Here is a 22,470-nt window from a genome sequence, read left to right on the forward strand (position 1 = left end):
CTTCTGCTCTCCAGGATGACATCATTGTTCTGAGAGCTCCCTAGGGCTCATCTCATGTTCATAGGTATAGATCCCTCTGGGCCCTCCATGCAGCTGTGTTAGTGGCATTTTATAAAGCTATTGCTTACAGAAGGATTTTACTGGAAAGTTGAAACCTTTTTTTGACTCTCAGATCACTAAATATAGCTCAAGCATTGACCTGAGATAACTCATACATCAGTTTTGTTTTCAGGTTTTTGATACCAAAGTTCTGAGAGAAAGGAAGCCATTTGGGGGTTTGTGTGAGAAGAAGATAAATCTAGATTGGGTATATAATCTGTGTAAAGTTGATCTCTACTTACTGCATGGTCACCTCATGATAAAAACTTTTGGGGCAATGTCTCCCATGATAATCCTGTGATTCTGACAGTATCCCAGCATGACTCCAGCCTGCGGGATCCTTCCTGGCTGTCATAATGACCTTCCAGTCATTTTGTGGAGGTTTTTTATGCTGATAGTGTGGAGAAGAATCATAACAAAGTATAACAGGGAATAGAACAAAGCAACATTATCCAAAAATGATTTCCTCATCTTCACCACGAAGGTCCTGGCCTGGAAGTTCTCTGAACTTTGGCATTGATTATTTCCCCTATGTTCTATGCCCAGACTCAATCCTCTTTATATTGTTTTTAACAACAGCTATGTAGGACACTGAATGGCCCCAGGTCATACATAAAATTCCCTCTTTTCTACCTTCCACCTTCAAATATCTTGTAATTTTTTTTTAAAGATTTTATTTATTTATTTGAGAGAGAGAGAATGAGAGAGAGAGAGCATGAGAGGGGGGAGGGTCAGAGGGAGAAGCAGACTCCCCGCCGAGCAGGGAGCCCGATGTGGGACTCGATCCCGGGACTCCAGGATCATGACCTGAGCCGAAGGCAGTCGCTTAACCAACTGAGCCACCCAGGCGCCCCGTTGTAATTTTTTGATAAACACAAAAACCTCATGCTTCAACCTTTCATTGTAAGATCCTTAGACACCCCCTTTTCACTTCCTTATTATTCATTAGAGAATGGCTATCTTCTAAGTATTCCCACCAGCCAGCCAAAAATACTTTGACAAACTTTATCTGAGGTTTGTATTATGAAAATTACAGGTATTAGGGGGTTTTAAAAATAAATTTAGAGACAATGCTTTTTCAGACTACACATTCTCCTAATTCCAAAATACCATTATGCAACAAACCTCTCTCCATTAAGAATCGTTTATCTACATGGAAGGATAAGTGGATGTTGAAGGACTTTCCTAAATTTCTTCTGCTTTAATTGATCTCATCGAAGAACCTGTCTTAATTGGGGGGGAAATGATTCACAAAGAAGTATCTCTATAGCTAGTTAATCCACATGGTTTGTTTAAGTATTGAATTCCCATTGTGGAGAGATGCTTTGTGGAGTTTTAGTCTGGTGAAATGGAGTAAAGTTGCGGGGAGTACATTAGCCCTAGATGATCAGATATAAATAATAGAGATTCTAACCACACACACACACACACACACACACACACACACACACACACACATACACACACACACATTAGCATAGTGTGGTATTAGGTTCGTTCAACAAAATAGGAACCTTTGCTCTGCACCTGCCTCTCAGGGTACTTAATGAATGAATGTGGATTCAGTTAGCAACCTACCACTACCTAGCTATGTGACTTTATTTTGGTCACCTTTTCTCCCTACTTCAGTTTTGTCTATTATTATTTGAGTGTAATTTGCATTGGTTTTTCAATGCCCACCTTAGGAGACACCACAATGTGCTGGTGGTTGGGCTCCAGATTCCTCACCTTTAGGCATCTCTATTCTTATCTGCCTCATATGTTAGAATTTTCCATGAGAAAGTATTTGTAGAAAAAGTGTCACCATCTTAATGAATAGTAAAATGTGTGTGATGAGATTATCTCTAAAGGCCCATCTAGAACTCTGGTCACAGTAGTTCTAGAAAGCAGATGTTAGACCAATGCACTGGGGAGTGAAGGAAGAGCAGATAACACCTCAACACTTAATTATTCATTCAACAAATATTTATTGAGCACATAGGCTCATCAAACATTTACTGGACACTTCAAAGAAAGAGAACTGGTTTCCAATCTTGTGAAGTTTTAAGCCTAGTGAAATGATGGTGAATAAGGTGGAAGACATCAGCCCTAGATTCTCAGATATAAAAAAAAAAGTCCTATGAAAATTTCATAATTTAAAAGATGAAGAAAACAAGTATTGAAAACTGTTTTCCCATATCTCAGCCCACATTGGCACAGTAAACTAGGGTTTCTCAACCTCAGTGCTGACATTTTGGATCAGACAATTCTGTGTTGTGGATGACGCCCCCATGCATTAGGATGCTTAGCAGCACCCCTGGGCTCTACTCACTATATGCCAGTAGCATCCTGCCCCTCTCGGTTTTGACAAACCAAAATGTCTTAAGACATTGCCAAACATCCCCTCGGGAGCAAAATTTTCATTAGTGGAGAACAACTAGAGTAAATAATTCTACCCTACCATTCAATTCCTGAGAATAGAGATAATTTCAGGTTCATTTCTATGACTAGCCAAAAGCAAGTAAATACCTAGGAAATGTTAACTGAATTAAATTTGTAAGAGCAACGTGTTGATGAGTCTTTCTATAGTCCTTCATTAATCACTTTTATGTAACTATCAAAATACTTGCTCAAGCAGGTAATCAACCAACATTTCCTAAAGTTTCACGTCTTGCCAACAGGGGCTGTGGGTTATCTTTGAATTGTAGCTTCTCTTGTCAAGGCACTTACAGTGCATATAAGGAGGTATTAATTGCATAGGTGGATATATATTAGCAGAAAAAGGAGTATAAAGAAAGGTCAAATGAAAGACCAGATAATAATTATCACAGGAGTTGGGCTTAAGAATCTTGGGCTGAGACATTTAAGGAACACTTTGAAGGATAAGAGGATTTATAAAACCATGGAGATGGCTGGGAAAGTGTAGAATGAGGGAGAGTCTTAGAAAGGGAGGCATAGAGGGGCGACATATAGGAATAAAGGATAAGAAATCCAGATAGTTCTGTTCTTTCACAGATTGAGGTCTGAAAAGTGCTGCTGGAACTGTAATTTGAACTGGAAAATATATCTGTTGCAAATTTGTATGGAAATGGAATCTTCTTGCTTAATTTTTTGACAGCATAGGAAGTATATAAAGCAGTTTGACAGTGTTTGAAATTCAAACATTGTCATTGAAATGACTTTACTGCTGAATAAGTCTCACACTGTTTTGCCTTGTTGTTTTTGGTTCAGTTCATTAAGAAACATTATCAGTTTGTAGCAACAGCTATTTTCCAAAGCCACACAAGGTTAAACAACAGCCAGCCCGAGCAGTTCTTCTCATTCAGAAAAATTTCAATCTCTGCCCTGTGCGTGAAAATCATAAAAAAATTTACCAGTGCTAAGTTATTGACTTTCTGTGTGGTTGGGCAATTCAGGATATTCAACTTCTATTTCTGAACAAAAATTCTCAGAATTGCCAATGGGTAAGTCTATAAGAGTACCGAAGTTCACTGTTGATGCCATTGTTTATAACACATGATCAGTTCAAATATTGTCTTCAAAGTACCTGCTGATCAGTAGTCCAATGAATAATAGGTTTGAACAGTCCAGTTTCACAAGTTTTGTACATCTACCCATCTAAGCTTTGGTTCTGCTCCATACCTATTTTCACCACCATCAGCTGTCACACATCTTGGCAGATTCCACTTCAGATTGTACAGAATTAGTTTTTTGTTTTGTTTTGCTTTTTAACTTTGAAAATGTTTTCACTTGTAGTTTTTCCATACAGACTAAAAGAGGCTAATTCTTTGGTCATGTCAGACTCTGCACTGACTCCTCAAATAAACAACTGAGCAATATTACTAACACTTATGAACTCCTCCAGAGCCAAGGAAACCCACTCAAACTAATTTGTCTTGTTTTTAAATTGGCCATCGATTTTGCTCTCAAAGTCATTTGTCCTCTGTTCAGATTATCCCCTCCCATGTTTTCTTTTGTGTGTGTGTTTTTCCACTTTCTCTAGCATTGAAATTCCACATTAGGAAACACTTTGGTATTGACCATTCTGGGAAATATTTGCTAGTTCCCTGGAGTTTCACTTCAGCATACAATCTAGGCTTTTTTTTTTTTTTTTTTTTTTTTTTTTAATTTTAAAAAGCTTTCTTAAGATACAGTTTTAAATATTTGTTTTTGTTTTGATTTTTTTCTTCTGGGGCTTTATCAATACCCATATTCTATTTCCTTTGCTAGTCTTCCATATCTGTCATTGTCTTAAAACCTTATTTCTTGTTCTTATTTTCTGTTTTATTTTTTACTTTTATCTCTTACAATTTTCATTTTCTTTGCTATGCTTTCTTTGTGTTTATTCTTACCTTCCTTCTAATTTACTATTTTCTCTTTTTTTGGGAAACAATGTCAAACTTACAGAAAATTTGAAAGTACAATACAAAGATATTTTGTTTCCTGAACCTTTTGAAATTAAGTTGTAGATGTGATGCCCCATCAACATCAAATACTTATGTGGATTTCCTACCAACAAGGACATTTTCCTGCATAACCACAACACAACTGTCTGATTAAAGATTGACTCTAATATGTTATGACCATCTAATCCTCAGACTTCATTCAAGTTTGGTAAATATCCCTAATACTGTCCTTTGTAGCAAAAGGATCTCGTCCAGATTCTTACACTGTATTTAATTGTGACATTTCTTTAGTTTCCTGCTACCCAGAACCATTTCTGTCTTTCCTTAGCTTTAGGGCCTTCACACTTTTGAAGACTACTAGCTAGTGAATTTGTAGAATGCCCCTCAATTTTGACTTGTTGTCAAAATTTCCCTGCATGTTTAGAATTAATTTTTGCATCATTGGCAGTAAAAGCACATGATCTAAGTAAGATCTATGTTGAGTTCTTAATGCAATCTATTCTGTGGTACATTATTTAGATTTTCCTATTACTGGTAATGTTAACTTGACCACTTGATTAAAGTATTATCTGCCAAGTTTCTCCATCATAAAGGCAACCTCTTTCTTAAAGTATTCTGTAAGGAGGTACTTTCAAACTATGTAAATATCCTATTCCTCACCATATTACTACTTAAATCATTTATTTACATTAAGATGGGCTTTGGGGTTTTTTTACTTAATGGCCTATAATCCATTATTATCATTCTTTATTTTGATGTTTAAACAATCTCAGATTTGGCAAGTGAGAGTCACTTACTGATGGCTTCTGTGTTCTCTTGACCTGATCCCATCACTCTTTGAGCACTTCTTTATTTTTCATGTACAATACCATGTTCCAGGCTAATCTTGTACTTCCCCTGCCCCAGGCCTGCAGTAGTTCATTTTCTCAAAGAACTCTGGTTCATTTTAGTAGAAAATGGTAATTAGAAGCCAAGATTTGGGTGCTGGGCTGCTAACTGATACTTCTCCCAGGCCCTCTCAGTGTAGAGAACTAGGGTACACACACACACATACTTATTTTTATTTCTCTATCTATATTTTGAAAACTGTTAGGTCATCCCAACATTTCCAATTCCAATCCACCTCCATAGAGTTCATTTCTGTTTTCTCCCTTTTCACCTTTTCATACTGTATCTTTATTCTCTGAGAAAACTGGCCTGAATATATTTATGTGAGCAATGTTTCTGTATATAACCAATCTCCTATTCCTTCTGTCACTTCGTAGCCACTTCCACTCCCCAAAGTGGATGCCCTCCTCATCTCACTTGAGCTCTGACCTGCCCCCTGGGCTGCTGACCTCCCCAGTAAGACACTCTCCTTACCTGGTAGTACACCTTCTTCAGGCTAACAACACACACACACACCCCACACACACAGACACACATACTATGGATGCCTACCATGCTTGGCCTTGACTAGTAGCTTTGGACTGAATTGTTTGAAGAGAGAGTATTTTTTTTCTTTTTTAATTATTTCAATGATCTCTTGCTTCTCATTTCATGTCCTCCATATGATTTCCAACTATTTAACTTCTGAGATTTTCTATATCTGATATGTGCTGTTCTTTCAAAAATGCAGTAATTTTCTTAATGTCTTGTAGTTCATTTTGGATACTTAGTTTTTATCTGATTTGTGGGCATATTTTTCTGTATTTTCATAGTCAGAATATTATAAGGTTTATTTTTATATTTTTTCGTATAATTTGTGTTTTATGGGGTTAAGTTGTATTCCTTTTTTCCTTTCATGTTTAGATAAGGGGAGTTTTCTTCTGGGCTATTAGAGGGAATTGCCTATTGGGTGGGAGGGCTGGAGTAGGGTAGCTTTCATAGCTTCAGAACTCAGTGACTCCCTTCTCTGTTACTGCCATGAAAACCTTACTATATGGCCTCTCTGTGTAGCCTGGTTGGATTCAGTAATATTGGATTCAAGGGCTAAGTTTGACTCAGTAACATTTTCCTGCTTCTAGCCCCATGGACTCCAGTCTCGTTTGCTTCCATGTTGGAATTCTGCTCTATAGACTGTGCTTTGCTGTTACAGAACTTCCTGGGATATGCTTCCTTAGAGCCTTTCCTCTTTTTTATCTTCACTGTCCTGCTCTGTGCAACTTGGTTTTTGTTTCCAGTACTTTTCCCTCAAGATGGAGTTTATCCTTGGGGCACCTGGGTGGTGCAGTCAGTTAAGCATCCAACTCTTGGTTTCAGCTTAAGTCATGATCTCAGGGTCATGAGATTGAGTCCCATGTCAGGCTGAAATTTTCTCTCTCTCCTTCTGCTCCTCCTTGCCTCTCTGTCTTTCTCTCCCTCTCTCCTTCTCTCTCTCTCTCAAATAAATAAATCTTTAAAATCTTTAAATAAATCTTTAAAAAAAGATGAAATTTATCCTTTTGGAAATGGATGCTTGATAGTTATTTCTGAGATTTTCAAGGTCCCAGATGTCCTTAGCATTTTTTGAACCATATGACCTTTTTTTTTTTTTTTTTGGACTTACCAAAAGTCTGACCTTGTGAGATTCTTTCCCTGTTGGTATTTCTCAGAACGATCCATATTGGTTTCTCATCAGGATGGTATTTTCTCTTCTTGTGGATAGAATTTGGTAATTTTTTAGTTTTGATAGCTTTTAAGATACAGTGGTGGATTTCCACCACACAGTATTCATTTCATGCAGGTCCTGCTGCTATTGATGGTTTGGTCACAAATGACTTTTACGGAGATCTTATTGAAGATGTTTTCCTTTTACCCTCCCTGTATTAGTGGATATGCTTCCTTTTCAGGAAGTGTTGGTGAAATTGAAAACCACATGATTCAGTGCCAACCCACTACCGTGTCCTGGTTTTTGAATGAAATTAATTCTTCCTGGGCCAGTTATTTGCAATAGGCTAAAACAGCAGGGCCAGGAATTCTCTCAATTCTCTCAGGTTTGGAATGAAGCCCCACAGTGAAACATGGTTTGTGTTTTTAAGGGGTTAAGCCCTGTTCTTCACTTGGCTGAGAAAGAGTAGCACCTGCAGAGTTCCTCCTGCACCACGGAGTCTCCCCTAGTCTGTCACGTGGTAGCAGAGCTGGGTGCTGAAAGCTTCTTTTGTTTCTTTCCTCGTTGGTCCTTACTTCCTTCACCTCTTTGTGGTTTTAAGAGGGATTCAATGACGTTCCAGCTGCTGCTTCCTCATCTCCAAACAAAAGGTCATTGATTCTGCCCCCTTTCATGTCCCCTGCTATTTTAGAGGCAACCAGGTCAGCCACTTCCACTGGAGCTCCGCAGTGAGCATGCTCCCTGCACATCCTCCCTTCCCCAGTTCACTCCTCTCGCTCTTGACAGCTTGCTCTTCTTCGAATATATTTGACTTGGGGCATTGGTGTTTCCTAGTTTTGTCTCAGAAAGGATTTTTGTTTTTTCTCCCTTCAATTGTTGCTTTAAACTGATGGCTAAAAAAGTGAACAGAGATGTCTTTACTTCACTACTTACAAGTTTTCAGCTGTTGTTTATGTGTTTATGCACAGAAGTATTGAGGCTTTTTACCTAAAACCAACCAATCTTTTCATTTATGATTACTGATTTTAAAATTATTCTTAGAGAGGACTTTGATTATAAGAATATTCATGTATATTTCCTTTTCATGTTTTATTTTGTACATTTAAAAAATATTTAATTCCCTAATCCTACTGGAATTTATTGTTACATAAGGTTTAAATTATATGTTTAATTTATGTACTGTTATGAATGGTTGGTCTGTCTTCTCCCTACCATTTGTTTGTATCTGTCTTTTCCTCACTGTTATGTAATGCCATAGAATGTATTAAATTCTTTTTTTTTTTAAGATTTTATTTATTCATCAGAGAGAGAGAGACAGAGAGAGCACAAGCAGGGAGAGAGGCAGAGGGAGAGGGAGAAGCAGACTCCCCGCCCAGCTGGGAGCCTGACATGGGGCTCGATCCCAGGACCCTGGGATCATGACCTGAGCCAAAGGCAGACGCTTAACCATCTGAGCCACCCAGGCACCCCAAAATGTATTAAATTCTAATGTGAACTTTCTGGAGCTCAATGTACTATTTTATTCCAATCATCTGTCATTCCGTTTCTGTTTCAGATCCACAGTGTCTTAATGATTTTATCTTGAATATGTGTTTTATTATATGAAAGAATAAGTTTATCTCACTCTCTTTATTTTTCCAAAATTTGTCTTAGCCACTCCAGCTATTTTTGAGGGATTTTGTTAAATTGATAAATTGTTATTTTACACCTTTCCAGAAACATGGAATTCATTTCTATTATGTCAGTATACCAGCAAAATATTCTGATTTTTTCCCACTGTTCCTATTACTGCAATGTAATTTCCACTCTTGTTCCATTATATAGTTTCTTAATAGTTACTATAGCTATAGAGAAAAATTTAATATCAAGATAAGACTGGCCTTGTGAAATTAATGGTAAAGACTGCCATTAAAAATTCATTTAAAGAGTTTAAATATTAAGAATTTTCTATTCCTTGAATATTTGAGGAAATTCCATTAAAACCTAACTAAGACTAATGCCATGGTTTGGGAGGGCTACATTTGCATTTTTTAAAGTTTTTAATAGATTTTATAGGGCATAAGAGAGACAAAACCATCCACTTAATTCAGTCATTTTATAAACATCATATGCCAGGCACTGCACAGTGTTGGGGATACTGACATAAAACATGTTCTTTGCTTCTTAGTGTCTCTAGAATTTATTTTAACTGAATAAACTGGCAAATATGCTAATATTAAATAACAAACTAGCAAAATAATCTGAGGTTCAGTACTTTTGACAAGTCCTTCTTTTGATGTTATCACTACCTAAACTAATTCTGGAAGGTTGACTGCTATAATCTTAAAATAAGTCATCGATTAGCTTACTATTTGAGTCCCCATTGTAATTTCTGGAGCAGCATTGGTCAGTCTAATCTCTGTCCCAAACCAGCTTACCCAAGGGATATTATGCAATACCATTAATGCCAGTGATTCATTGGGTTAGTGTTTGAATTGCTTTAAGAAACACCATGTTGATTGCCCACCACCCACTACACACATATTAAATCCCCTTTTCAGAGCTTATAAAACTCACAGAATCCTTCACATATGTTTATCCTTTTGTTACGTATAAGATGAATTCACAATTATTTTGTTTGTTCGTTTGCTTGTTTCTTAGAACATCCTATTGGATAGTTAGGGCAAAGACTACTTCTTTCATTTTACAATTCACAAAACTATGGCTTGAACAGGATGACTTTTTCTAGGCCACACAGCTGGTGAGTGGTAGCTAAAAGGCATGTGAGGGGAGGTCATTGAGGGGATGTGACCTGCGATTGACCTGTGAGTGGGCCCCCTGCCCTGTCCTTGGAATGTACATTCTGCCCCCCATTTCCACAGTGGGGCTGTTTGAAGGACACAGCCTTGAGAGAGTGAGGTGTTGCTGAGACCTTCAGGACCACTTCTATGATTAAATCCGGGTATGTATGGTCTCTAGTAAATGTCTGAGATTCTGGTAGCCGTGTGGAGATCTGCTGGTCTTGTGGAGCCTATCTGTTTCTTGACGCCTGCAGATCAGAGCGGTCTGCTCTTTCTCCCCCTCCCCCCACTCGTCGCCCTCCGCGTCCTGGCCATTTTGCAAACCAGCAGTCAGGGATCCAGGCTCCTCACTGCACATGTCTGTGAAGAAAGTAGTTTTTAATTTACTTAGTTTCCACTACATGGAGTGATGATCTGACTGTATGGGTCTAAATTCTACTGTGACTACAGTTCCTTTTGAATTATCTTGTAACTGAGAAATTTCTTCCTCAATGTCTGGCAGTGGCATCTAGCCTTCCTTTTAGAAGATGAACTGGAAAGGGGCGCCTGGGTGGCTCAGTTGGTTAAGCCTCAGACTCTTGGTTTTGGCTCATTTCATGATCTCCCAGTCATGGGATCAAGCCTCGCCCTTGGGCTCCCACTGGGTGCTGAGTCTGCTTCAGATTTTTTCTCCCTCTCTCCCTCCTCCTCTACCCCTCCCCCATCAAATAAATAAATAAATAAATAAATAAATAAATAAATAAATAAATAAAATCTTTAAAAGATGAACTGGAAAGAGCCATTGTGCCAGCTTTCTAATTCAACATTTGGGTCCTAATAGAAATTATAGGAATTGCTTCTTCATGAAGACATCTTCTAGCTTTGTCCGATTTTATCCCAATTTATTATTTGTATTTTTCCCCCCTCGGGAAAAGAAAAGTAGTCTGTGTAATGAGAATAATAGGGAGATATAATTTTATATTATTGAGATTATAAGTATTATTGATATATAATTTCTGCTGTATTTTGTATTTTATAAGGAAAGGAGACTTTGAAATTATTTCATACATTTGGGAATACAGTCTTTAAGTGAGTTCAGTTAATTCTTTCAAGAATAGCATGTAATTATGGACAGAAATAGAGTTCATTTTCATACTGTCTTTATTGTGAAATGTAATATCATTCAGAAAAATACATAAAATGTGAATATAAATATACAACTTAACTTTGACAAATTTTTATAAGAATAAACACCATTGGGGAGCCTGAGTGGCTCAGTCGGTTAAGTGTCTGCTTTCGGCTTAGGTCATGATCCCAGACTCCTGGGATCCAGGCTTAGGTCACGGTCCCAGGGTCCTGGGATCCAGTCCCCAAGTCCGACTCTCTGCTCATTGGGGAGCCTGGTTTTCCCTCTCCCTCTGCCTGCTGCTCTGCCTACTTGTGCGAGCGCGTGTGTGCGCACACGCGCTCTCTCTCTGTCAAATAGATAAATAAAATCTTTAAAAAAAAGAATAAACACCATTTACCACCCAGATCAGGAAATAGAACATTGCTAACACCCACAAAACCTATCTGTGCTTCTTTCCAATTACAACCCCCTTTTGTTCTAACAAATGTAACTTTGCTAAATTTTATAAGTTCTTCTTTGCTTTCTTTATAGCTTCTCTGTATGCTGCTGCACCTTTAAATGATATAGTTTAGTGTGACTGTGTTTTTGAATTTTATACAAATGAATTGTTCTTTTGTGTCTTATTTCTTTCACTCAACTTTATGTTTGTGAGATTCATCCATGTTGCTTCAGGAAACTAGTTTGCTAATTTCCAATGCTATCTGATATTCCATTACACAAATACACCTCTATTTATTTAACTATTTACTGCTGATGGATATTTGACTTATTTAAAGTTTTTAGTTATTGTGAATAACACTGGTATGAACATTCTTATCCATGCCTCCTGCTACTTATAGGCATATATTTTTGGACATAAATCCAGCAGTAAAATTGTTAGTTATAAATGTTTCAAATATCCTCCCCTTTCTGTGATTTGCCTTTTCATTCTCTTAATGATATTGTTTGATAAGCAGAAATTCTTAATTTTATCTTAATATAAAATTTATGAATATTTTCATCCTGTTCAGCAATTTCTTCCCGACCTGATGGTTGAAGCCATGTTCCCATTTATCTTCTAAAAGGTTTATAGTTTTTCTCTTAAAGTTTATGTCTACAATCCATCTGGAAATATTAGAGTTGTTTCCAAATTTTGCCTGTTTTTGACAGTTTGAATGGTTAGTAATAAAGTTTCTATATACATTTTGTACCTTTTTATTGGACACATGCATTTGTTCCTTCTGGGTGTATATCTATGAAAAGAATTTCTGATTCAGATGAGAGTAGATAATTCCAGTTATCTAAAGTGTTGTGCCAATTTATACATCCATCAATGGATGAGATTTCCAGTTTTTCCCCATCCATGCCAGCACCTAATATTGCTAGCCTTTTTATTTGTGATCATTTTGGTGGGTATATATTGTGATTCACTGCCATTTTAAATCTGCATTTTCCAATACTTAATGACATTGAATAATTTTCCCCATGTTTATTGGATATTTGTATATCTTCTTTGGTAAACTGCCTGTTCAAGTTATGCCCATTTTTGAAATTAGTTTGTTTTTTCACTATTAACATGTAGGTGTTCTCTATATATCCCACAAACAAGTCATTTATTATATAAATGTCAACATCCTGCTCAGATTATACCTTGTCTTTTCACTCTCCTAATACTGTCTTTGATGAACAGAAGCTTATTTGTAACAAAATCTAATTTCTCAAGTTCTTTTCTTTTATAACTATTGTTACTTGTGTGCTGTCAAAAAATCTTCACCTACCCAAAAATGTCATGAAGGTAGTCTCTTTTGCTTCTTCTAGATGCTTTATTGTTTTACCTTTTACCATTTAGGTTTTTAATCTATCTCAAATTAAATTTGTGTGTGAAGTAGGAGGTTAAAGTTTATTTTTTTCTTTATGACTACCCAATTGGCCTGGTGTCATTTATTAAAAGATCATCCTCTGTCCTTTGAATTGCAAGGGTACCTTTGTTGAAAAGCAAGTGACTACACACACACACACACACACACACACACACACACACACACACTTCTAGTACTTAATTCTGTTATATGGTTGATTTCTCTATCCTTATGCCCAATGGCACACTGTATTAATTACTGTGGCTTTAAAGTAAATCCTGAAATCTGGAAGTGTAAGGCCTTGAAATTTGTTCTTCTTCTTGAAAACCTATTCTAGGTTTTATGTATTTCCATTTGAATTTTAGAATCAGTTCTTATCAATTTTCACACACACACACACACACACACACACACACACAGCTTTCTGGGATTGATTGGATGATGTTGGATTTGGAGAAAAGAACATTTAATAATTTGGGAAGAAGATGTAATAAAAAAAATATTGCATCTTCCAATCTATAAATATAGTATAGCTCTGTACTTAAAAGATCTTAATTTCTCTCAGGTATATTCTAAAATTTTAAGTTAAAGATCTGGCACATATTTTATTAGATTTATTCTTAGGTATTAGACATTTTTGATGCTCTTATAAATGTTATTTTTTTAATTTAATTGTCCAGTAATTATTTTCTTATTATGTTTTCAGTGAAAACTATTTCTGTGGGCACCTTGTAATATGGTGCTAACTTCAAAAGATTCTGTCTTCTCTAATCTTTCCCAGTCTCAGTGAACTTTTGTTTCACAATCTTCTTCTTTCTTTGTTTACTTCTATTCTGGGTTTTTATATTTCTGAATTGAAATGCTCTTTCATATCTGCAAATTCTTGTTTAATTGTTTTGAATTCAAACTGGAGCATTTGGGTACAGTTTACCTTACTGGTGACTATTGTTTTGGTGGACAATTTTCATTAGCTAAATATTTTCATTCATACTTTCTGTTTTATTCTTATGATAGTTTTGTATTAATGAGGCCTGCCAAGTTCTGTTCATTTATTTTTAAATTTTATTTTATTATGTTATGTTAATCACCATACATCATTAGTACGTCATTAGTTTTTGATGTAGTGTTCCATGATTCATTGTTTGCAAGTTCTGTTCATTTTTAAACGTCTTAGATTTTCCTCACCCAGACATGACAAGTGCTTCTATGAAAGAAGTGTGTGAGGGATGTAGGGTCTTACTTTGTTCCTTATTGTATGCTTCTTTCAGTTATACTCCCTTCTGTCAGTTCAGCAACTGGTAGTTTTATTAAGAGATGGTGTCCTTTGGGGACAAGAGTTGGGTTATTATAACGAAATATTCAAGATAGCATCATTTTAGTAGAAAGAAACCATGATCTTGAATTTGACCAATGATTTCAGAATATATTTTTTTCTGTATGTATATTTTCTTCAGTGACTACCACCTACACTAATTCAAAACTTAGGTAACTTCAAATTTAGGAGAAAAAAAATTTCTCAGGTCAGGAACTTTAAACATTATAAAAATCTCTTCAACTTATCTCTCTGCAGGCTTTATGTGAGTCTCTGGTGGCTTATAACTGTCTCCACTTTATACCCAGTTCCTTGGTTTCTGTTCTTTCTATGACAGCTATTGGAATGCATCTATTTAAAGCCCCCCGGCCCCATAACAGTAATATAGAAAGTATTTTGCATTTCTGTACAGTGGTTACTTTCATTAGAGACGTTCAGAGTATTTTATAGGCATTGTCTGGTGGAGAATGTTATTAGATCCCCAACAATTAAGATTCTATACAACTTCATTATTTTATTTTTTATTTTTTGGCCAACAGGAACAGAAGAAACTAAAGTCCTAGGAAGGCTGAAAGACTCACTTACTGTTTTATCATTTATACTTCTGGGCTGCAGCATTTGGATAAATTGTTTGAAATGTTGAAAATTAACTGGAAACATAATGTCCAGATAGTGAGGAAGTCCAGTTGACACCAAATTATTGCAACACTGTCTATGGAATCTGAGCTACTTAGAGATCGGCTCCATTATGGAAGACAGTTTCAACCCTGAGGCTTAGCTTACTATTATGTCAATGGGCTTGCAGTTGTTCACAGCAACAGGTATTCTGTTCTCATAGCTCCATCAATTGCTCGGATGCTTCCGTTGATGAAGTTCATTACATCACCGAAGCAAAGCCTTGTTGGCCAGGGTCCCCTAGGGGGCAGCAGAGTAGCAGCCACCATCTACTTGGCAGTTACTGAAGGAGTCTGAAGGAGTCCTGGGATTGTGGGGAAGACTGCCTGAGAAGAAGACCAGAAGAAAAGGGTAGAAAAGTGTCAGCATGTCAGGATTGAGGAAATATATACTGGTATGCTCTGGAGGCAAAAATGTAACTCAGCTTGAAATGAGAGCTGGTTTTGTGGCAATTAAACAAATAGAGAAGGTAATGTTTACCTTTTTGTCTAGTGTTGCCTGAGTACTTGAGCTGGGACAGGCCCTTGAGACATGTATTAAGGATTTTTCTGGTAAATATGGTATCGAGACATATAAACAAGTATTAAGTATGATGTGTTAGGTGCCTTGAGGAAATGCACAAAGTGCAGTAGGAATTCAAGAACAGTGACTATAGGGTAGGTAGGTAGTGGTGAGGAGGGTTACGTGTGGGTGACACTGAGACCAGGCCTTAGAGAAAGAAGTAGTAGTAAGAGAAAGAACAGGGAGAGGTTAAAGGACATAATGCACATCTGGGCAATGGGGAGCTGTTTGGGTGAACTGTAATATTATGTCCACATGAGGAACTAGGGAAGACAAGGAAGTTAACTTTGCCCTCTGTGCACCTCTTCTCTAAAGCGTAATATCTCTATTAATATACTCTGAAGATAAGAACCATGAATCCCCTTTTTCAATATTAGTGGTTTTCATGGCTCTTTAGGGTTTTTATTTTATTTTATTTTATTTTATTATGTTCTGTTAATCACCATACATTACATCATTAGTTTTTAATGTAGTGTTCCATGATTCATTGTTTGCGTATAACACCCAGTGCTCCATTCAGTACGTGCCCTCTTTAATACCCATCACCAGGCTAACCCATTCCCCCACCCCCCTCCCCTCTAGAACCCTCAGTTTGTTTTTCAGAGTCCATAGTCTCTCATGGTTCATCTCCCCCTCCGATTTCCCCCCCTTCATTTTCCCTTCCTGCTATCTTCCTCTTCTTCTTTTTTTTTTTTTTTTTAACATATAGTGTATTATTTGTTTCAGAGGTACAGGTCTGTGATTCAACAATCTCACACAATTCAGCACTCACCATAGCACATACCCTCCCCAATGTCTATCACCCAGCCACCCCATCCCTCCCACCCCCCACCACTCCAGCAACCCTCAGTTTGTTTCCTGAGATTAAGAATTCCTCATATCAGTGAGATCATATGATACATGTCTTTCTCTGATTGACTTATTTCACTCAGCATAATACCCTCCAGTTCCATCCACATTGTTGCAAATGCAAAGATTTCATTCCTGCTGATGGCTGCATAATATTCCATTGTATATATACCACATCTTCTTTATCCATTCATCTGTCGATGGACATCTTGGCTCTTTCCACAGTTTGGCTATTGTGGACATTGCTGCTATAAACATCGGGGTGCACGTACCCCTTTGGATCCCTACATTTGTATCTTTGGGGTAAATACCCAGTACTGCAATTGCTGGGTCATATGGTAGCTCTATTTTCAACTTTTTGAGGAACCTCCATACTGTTTTCCAGAGTGGCTGCACCAGCTGCATTCCCACCAACAGTGTAGGAGGGTTCCCCTTTCTCTGCATCCTTGCCAACATCTGTCGTTTCCTGACTTGTTAATTTTAGCCATTCTGACTGGTGTGAGGTGATATCTCATTGAGGTTTTGATTTGGATTTCTCCGATGCAGAGCGATGTTGAGCACTTTTTCATGTGTCTGTTGGCCATTTGGATGTCTTCTTCGGAAAAATGTCTGTTCATGTCTTCTGCCCATTTCTTGATTGGATCATTTGTTCTTTGGGTGTTGAGTTTGATAAGGTCTTTATAGATTTTGGATACTAGCCCTTTTTCTGATATGTCATTTGCAAATATCTTCTCCCATTCTGTCGGTTGTCTTTTGGTTTTGTTGACTGTTTCTTTTGCTGTGCAAAAGCTTTTTATCTTGATGAAGTCCCAATAGTTGCCCTTGCTTCCCTTGCCTTTGGCGATGTTTCTAGGAAGAAGTTGCTGTGGCTGAGGTCTAAGAGGTTGCTGCCTGTGTTCTCCTTTAGGATGTTGATGGACTCCTGTCTCACATTCAGGTCTTTCAACCATTTTGAGTCTATTTTTGTGTGTGGTGTAAGGAAATGGTCCAGTTTCATTCTTCTGCATGTGGCTGTCCAATTTTCCCCACACCATTTGTTGAAGAGACTGTCTTTTTTCTATTGGACATTCTTTCCTGCTTTGTCGAAGATTAGTTGACCAGAGAGTTGAGGGTCGATTTCTGGGCTCTCTATTCTGTTCCATTGATCTATGTGTCTGTTTTTATGCCAGTACCATACTGTCTTGACGATGACAGCTTTGTAATAGAGCTTGAAGTCCAGAATTGTGATGCCGCCAGCTTTGCTTTTCTTTTTCAACATTCCTGGCTATTCGGGGTCTTTTCTGGTTCCATACAAATTTTAGGATTATTTGTTCCATTTCTTTGAAAAAAGTGGATGGCATTTTGATGGGGATTGCATTGAATGTGTAGATTGCTCTAGGTAGCATTGACATCTTCACAATATTTGTTCTTCCAATCCATGAGCATGGAACGTTTTTCCATTTCTTTGTGTCTTCCTCAATTTCTTTCATGAGTATTTTATAGTTTTCTGAGTACAGATCCTTTGCCTCTTTGGTTAGATTTATTCCTAGGTATCTTATGGTTTTGGGTGCAATGGTAAATGGGATCGATGCCTTAATTTCTCTTTCTTCTGTCTTGTTGTTTGTGTATAGGAATACCACTGATTTCTGTGCATTGATTTTATATCCTGCCACTTTACTGAATTCCTGTATGAGTTCTAGCAGTTTGGGGTGGAGTCTTTTGGGTTTTCCACATAAAGTATCATATCATCTGCAAAGAGTGAGAGTTTGACTTCTTCTTTGCTGGTTCGGATGACTTTTATTTCTTTTTGTTGTCTGATTGCTGTGGCTAGGACTTCTAATACTATGTTAAATAGCAGTGGTGATAGTGGACATCCCTGCCGCGTTCCTGACCTTAGGGGGAAAGCTCTCAGTTTTTCCCCATTGAGAATGATATTCACTGTGGGTTTTTCATAGATGGCTTTTATGATATTGAGGTAGGTACCCTCTATGCCTATACTCTGAAGAGTTTTGATCAAGAAAGGATACTTTACTTTGTCGAATGCTTTTTCTGCATCTATTGAGGATCATATGGTTCTTGTTCTTTCTTTTATTAATGTATTGTATCACATTGATTGATTTGCGGATGTTGAACCACCCTTGCAGCCCAGGGATAAATCCCACTTGGTGAATTAAAAATCCTTTAATGTACTGTTGGATCCTATTGGCTAGTATTTTGGTGAGAATTTTTGCATCCATGTTCATCAAAGATATTGGTCTGTAATTCTCCTTTTTGATGGGGTCTTTCTCTGGTTTGGGGATCAAGGTAATGGTGGCCTCATAAAACGAGTTTGGAAGTTTTCCTTCTATTTCTATTTTTTGGAACAGTTTCAGAAGCGTAGGTATTAATTCCTCTTTAAATGTTTGGTAGAATTCCCCTGGGAAGCCACCTGGCCCTGGGCTTTTGTTTGTTGGGAGATTTTTGATGACTGCTTCAATTTCCTTAGTGGTTATAGGTCTGTTCAGGTTTTCTATTTCTTCCCGGTTCAGTTTTGGTAGTTGATACATCTCTAGGAATGCATCCATTTCTTCCAGGTTATCTAATTTGCTGGCATAGAGTTGCTCATAATATGTTCTTATAATTGTTTGTATTTCTTTGGTGTTGGTTGTGATCTCTCCTCTTTCATTCATGATTTTGTTGATTTGGGTCATTTCTCCTTTCTTTTTGATAAGTCTGGCCAGGGGTTTATCAATCTTGTTAATTCTTTCAAAGAACCAGCTCCTAGTTTCGTTGATCTGTTCTACTGTTCTTTTGGTTTCTATTTCATTAATTTCTGCTCTGATCTTTATTATTCCTCTTCTCCTGCTGGGTTTAGGCTTTATTTGCTGTTCTTTCTCCAGCTCCTTTATGTGTAGGGTTAGGTTGTGTATTTGAGACCTTTCTTGTTTCTGAGAAAGGCTTGTATTGCTATATACTTTCCTCTTAGGACTGCCTTTGCTGCATCCCAAAGATTTTGAACAGTTGTGTTTTCATTTTCATTGGTTTCCATGAATTTTTTTAATTCTTCCTTAATTTCCTGGTTGACCCATTCATTCTTTAGTAGGATGCTCTTTAGCCTCCATGTATTTGAATTCTTTCTGACTATCCTCTTGTGATTGAGTTCTAGTTTCAAAGCATTGTGGTCTGAAAATAGGCAGGGAATCATCCCAATCTTTTGGTACCAGTTGAGACCTGATTTGTGACCTAGGATGTGATCTATTCTGGAGAATGTTCCATGGGCACTAGAGAAGAATGTGTATTCTGTTGCTTTGGGATGGAATGTTCTGAATATATCTGTGAAGTCTCTTTGGTCCAGTGTGTCATTTAAAGTCTTTATTTCCTTGTTGATCTTTTGCTTAGATGATCTGTCCATTTCAGTGAGGGCGATGTTAAAGTGCCCCACTATTATTGTATTGTTGTTGATGTGTTTCTTTGCTTTTGTTATTAATTGGCTTATATAATTGGCTGCTCCCATGTTAGGGGCATAGATATTTACAATTGTTAGAACTTCTTGTTGGATAGACCCTTTAAATAGGATATAGTGTCCTTCCTCATCTCTTATTATAGTCTTTGATTTAAAATCTAATTTGACTGATAAAAGGATTGCCACCCCAGCTTTCTTTTGATGTCCATTAGCATGGTAAATGGTTTTCCACTCCCTCACTTTCAATCTGGGGGTGTCTTTGGGTCTAAAATGAGTCTCTTGCAGACAGCATATCGATGGGTCTTGTTGTTTTTATCCAATCTGATAGCCTGTGTCTTTTGATTGGGGCATTTAGCCCATTTACATTCAGGGTAACTATTGAAAGATATGAATTTAGTGCCATTGTATTGCCTGTAAGGTGACTGTTACTGTATATTGTCTGTGTTCCTTTCTGGTCTATGTTGCTTTTAGGCTCTCTCTTTGCTTAGAGGACCCCTTTCAATATTTCTTGTAGGGCTGGTTTCATGTTTGCAAATTCCTTTAGTTTTTGTTTGTCCTGGAAGCTTTTTATCTCTCCTTCTATTTTCAATGACAGCCTAGCTGGATATAGTATTCTTGGCTGCATATTTTTCTCATTTAATGCTCTGAATATATCATGCCAGTCCTTTCTGGCCTGCCAGGTCTCTGTGGATTGGTCTGTTGCCAATCTAATGTTTCTATCATTGTAGGTTACAAATCTCTTATCCCAAGCTGCTTTCAGGATTTTCTCTTTGTCTCTGAGACTCCTAAGTTTTACTATTAGATGTTGGGGTGTTGACCTATTTTTATTTATTTTGATGGGGGGGTTCTCTGTGTCTCCTGGATTTTGATGCCTGTTTCCTTCCCCAAATTAGGGAAGTTCTCTGCTATAATTTGCTCCAATATACCTTCTGCCCCTCTCTCTTTCTTCTTCTGGGATCCCAATTATTCTAATATTGTTTCATCTTATGGTATCACTTATCTCTCGAATTCTGCCCTCGTGATCCAGTAGTTGTTTACTTCTCTTTTTCTCAGCTTCTTTATTTCCCATCATTTGGTCTTCTTTATCACTCATTCTCTCTTCTGCCTCATTTATCCCAGCAGTTAGAGCCTCCATTTTTTATTGCACCTGATTAATAGCCTTTTTGATTTCGACTTGGTTAGATTTTAGTTCTTTTATTTCTCCAGAAAGGGTTTCTCTAATATCTTCCATGCTTTTTTCAAGCCCGGCTAGTATCTTTAAAATTGTCATTCTGGGGGCGCCTGCGTGGCTCAGTCATTAAGCATCTGCCTTCGGCTCAGGTCATGATCCCAGGGTCCTGGGATCGAGCCCCGCGTCAGGATCCCTGGTCTGCGGGAAGCCTGCTTCTCCCTCTCCCACTCCCCCTGCTTGTGTTCCTTCTCTCGCTTTGTCTCTCTCTGTCAAATAAATAAATAAAATCTTTAAAAATAAAATAAAATAAAATAAAATAAAATTGTCATTCTGGGGGCACCTGGGTGGCTCAGTTGGTTAAGCAACTGCCTTCGGCTCAGGTCATGATCCTCAGTCCCAGGATAGAGTCCTGCATCGGGCTCCCTGCTCAGCAGGGAGTCTGCTTCTCCCTCTCACCCTCCCCTGTCTCATGCTCTCTCTCTATCTCATTCTCTCTCTCAAATAAATAAATAAAATCTTTAAAAAAAATAAATCATCACTCTGAACTCTAGTTCTGACATCTTAGTAATGTCTGTATTGATTAGGTCCCTGGCAGTTGGTACTGCCTCTTGTTCTTTTTTTTTAGGTGATTTTTTCCATCTTGTCATTTTGTCCAGAGAATAGATGAATGAGAGAACAAAATGCTAACAGGGTAACAACAACCCCAGAAAAATATACACTAAACAAATCAGAAGAGACCTGAAACTGGGGGAAAAGAAAGGGAAAGAAAGAAAAAAGAAAAAGAAAAAGATAAAAAACAAAGCAAGCAAACAAACAAAAAACAGAATATGATCAAATATGATCAGGCTGGTGCATAGATGAGTGCCACACACTAGATTTTGGGCGTATTTTGGTCTATTAGAAAAAAGTGCCTCCCAAAATTTTAAAGAAAGAAAAACTTATATATGTACAAAAATAAGGGTAAATACAATGAAGGGATGGAATATGATTGTAAAGATGAAAATTATAAAAGATTTTATAAAAGGAATTGATAAGAAGTTGGTTGAAAAAAGAAAGAAGAGGATTTCAAAAAAAAAGAAGAAAAGAAAAGAAAAGGGAGAGAATGTGATCAGGAAGGAGACTAGAACAAAGCCATACACTAGAGATTTAGGGTATATTTTGGTCTGTTAGAAGAAACTGTATCCCAAAATTTTTAAAGAGAGAACAATTTATATATATATATATACCAAAAATAAGGTTAACTACTATGAAGGGATAGAATATGACTCTAAAGATGAAAATAAAAAAGATTTTTTTAAAAAGGGATTGATAAGATGTTGGTTGAAAAAGGGAAAAAGAAAAATACAAAAAGAAAAAAAAGAAAATTAAAAAAATTAACTTTGAAAGACTAAAGAATCAGGGGGGAAAAAGCCATGAATTCTATGTGTTGTATTCCCCTAGTGCTGGAGTTCTGCCGTTCTCATTGATTGGTAAACTTGGTCTTGGCTCGCTGTTCTCGCTGATCTTCTGGGGGAGGGGTCTGTTGCCGTGGTTCCCAAATGTCTTTGCCGGAGGCGGAATTGCCCCGCCCTTGCCGGTCCCGGCTAAGTCATCTGCTCCGGTTTGCTCTCGGGAGCTTTTGTTCCCTGCAAGCTTTCCGTACAGCTTTGGAGGACGAGAGTGAAAATGGCGGCCTCCCAATCTCCACCTGGAGGAGCCGAGA

Source organism: Halichoerus grypus, chromosome 1 (genome assembly GCF_964656455.1).
Source record: "Halichoerus grypus chromosome 1, mHalGry1.hap1.1, whole genome shotgun sequence".
NCBI lineage: Eukaryota > Metazoa > Chordata > Mammalia > Carnivora > Phocidae > Halichoerus > Halichoerus grypus.